Source organism: Gnatocerus cornutus, unplaced genomic scaffold (assembly GCF_029298725.1).
Source record: "Gnatocerus cornutus isolate USDA-ARS CGAHR unplaced genomic scaffold, icGnaCorn1.1 ctg00000524.1, whole genome shotgun sequence".
NCBI lineage: Eukaryota > Metazoa > Arthropoda > Insecta > Coleoptera > Tenebrionidae > Gnatocerus > Gnatocerus cornutus.
In genome coordinates, this window is record NW_028275836.1 from 1 (window position 1) to 2,500 (window position 2,500).

General features: G+C 53.0%; 1 non-coding gene across 1 annotated transcript in view; it reads left to right on the forward strand.

Moving 5' to 3' along the window:
- Positions 1-717: 717 nt before the first annotated feature.
- The window catches only part of LOC148165207 (large subunit ribosomal RNA), a 4,039-nt gene continuing 2,256 nt past the window's right edge, over positions 718-2,500 (forward strand). Inside the window, exon 1 of the ribosomal RNA XR_015771673.1 lies at positions 718-2,500. This exon is cut by the window's right edge and continues 2,256 nt beyond it. This is a non-coding gene — a ribosomal RNA (large subunit ribosomal RNA).

Below are 2,500 nucleotides of genomic sequence, written 5' to 3' on the forward strand. Positions count from 1 at the left end.
CGAACGCACATTGCGGTCCTCGGATATAATGTTCCCGGACCACTCCTGGCTGAGGGTCGTGTCAATTTCAAAGACTGCTCGGTTTTCGTTTTCGGACGAAAACGTCGGAGCGTGTTGGATGTTTGCAACGCGTCGAATATGGTACTCATTAATGTACGTGATCGTCACTTACGTCACGATATAACGACGCACGCCTCGAACGTGTGCCGAGACGTTTACTCGAGCGTGTTTTTTCGTCAAAAAGGACGGGACGGGTATGCTTTGTATTTTTTTTTACAAAGTCCGTCGGACGTCCACCTTGCGAATCATAAATACGAAAGTGTTTACGTCGGCACATGTTCTTGCGTGGTGTGTCGTAGAATCGTGTGTTTGTGTGCGTTTCTCGTGCAGCGAGTAAATTTGCGCGACATCTTAAGACGCGAAAGCGACCAACTACTACTTGTTGTAGTTGTTGGCTGGTCTTTCGGCGTAGCACGTCCTATTTCTTCAACATGTCGTCATTTAAAAAAAAAAAATGGCGTTTTAAGGTTGAGAACGTTATAGACGGTCGTCGTGTCCGAGACGTGTAATGCAAATCGCGACAGACGTCAGATCGTAAGCGTTTCTGTAAACTTAGCCATTTTTTAAAAAGAAAAATGACGAACACGTATAGCAAGGAATGGGAGACGTGTCGTGATCGTCGAAATGACCGAATGAAAAATTTTTATTTTTCATATGCGACCTCAGAGCAGGTGAGACTACCCGCTGAATTTAAGCATATTACTAAGCGGAGGAAAAGAAACTAACTAGGATTCCCTCAGTAGCGGCGAGCGAACAGGGAGAAGCCCAGCACCGAATCCCGCGGCCGAAACCGGACGCCGGGAAATGTGGTGTTAGGGAGGATCCGTCATCCCGAGATCGTGCGGCGCGTCCAAGTCCATCTTGAACGGGGCCACAGCCCATAGAGGGTGCCAGGCCCGTAGCGACCGCTGCCGATAACGGGAGGATCTCTCCTCAGAGTCGGGTTGCTTGAGAGTGCAGCCCTAAGTGGGTGGTAAACTCCATCTAAGGCTAAATATGACCACGAGACCGATAGCGAACAAGTACCGTGAGGGAAAGTTGAAAAGAACTTTGAAGAGAGAGTTCAATAGTACGTGAAACCGTTCAGGGGTAAACCTGAGAAACCCGAAAGGTCGAAAGGGGAGATTCAGCGTGACTCGATGGCGGCGCTGGACGATCGTGTGACAGATGGCGTACGCGTCGTTTGCACCTTTCGTTTTGTCGATCTGCCGTCGAACGCGTGCACTTCTCCCCCTGTAGGACGTCGCGATCCGTTGAGTGCCGGTCTAAGGCCCGCGGTGGAGCTCGTTCGGACGGTTCGCCGTTCGCCGAATGAACCCGTGGTGTTTCCCGATCGGCTCGCTCGACGGTATACAGATGGCGCGGGGCCGCTACACAGTTAGCGTCCGACCTTCGGCAAGCGCGCCCGTCGTGATGGTGATCGGACCTGGTGCCGGTCCCGTCCCCGGGTGGCTGTTCGCTGAGGTGTTCTCGGACAGACCTCGTTGAAACGCCGATCTGCGACGCTATAGCTTTGGGTACTTTCAGGACCCGTCTTGAAACACGGACCAAGGAGTCTAGCATGTGCGCGAGTCATTGGGATTTAACTAAACCTAAAGGCGCAATGAAAGTGAAGGTCCGCCTTGCGCGGACCAAGGGAGGATGGGCGGTCGTTACGGCTGCCGCCCCGCACTCCCGGGGCGTCTCGTTCTCATTGCGAGAAGAGGCGCACCAAGAGCGTACACGCTGGGACCCGAAAGATGGTGAACTATGCCTGGTCAGGACGAAGTCAGGGGAAACCCTGATGGAGGTCCGTAGCGATTCTGACGTGCAAATCGATCGTCGGAACTGGGTATAGGGGCGAAAGACTAATCGAACCATCTAGTAGCTGGTTCCCTCCGAAGTTTCCCTCAGGATAGCTGGCGCTCATAGCATACGAGTTTCATCCGGTAAAGCGAATGATTAGAGGCATTGGGGTCGAAACGGCCTCAACCTATTCTCAAACTTTAAATGGGTGAGATCTCCGGCTTGCTCGAACTATTGAAGCCGCGAGACTCGAATCAGAGTGCCAAGTGGGCCATTTTTGGTAAGCAGAACTGGCGCTGTGGGATGAACCAAACGCCGAGTTAAAGCGCCTAAATCGACGCTTATGGGATACCATGAAAGGCGTTGGTAACTTAAGACATCAGGACGGTGGCCATGGAAGTCGGAATCCGCCAAGGAGTGTGTAACAACTCACCTGCCGAAGTTACTAGCCCTGAAAATGGATGGCGCTGAAGCGTCGTGCTTATACTCGGCCGTCAGAGGCATGTGCGGTCAGGTTATTAAATTAACCGGCCATGAAGCCCTGACGAGTAGGAGGGTCGCGGCGGTGAGCGCAGAAGGACTGGCCGTGAGGCCGTCTGGAGCCGCCGTCGGTGCAGATCTTGGTGGTAGTAGCAAATACTCCAGCGAGGCCCTG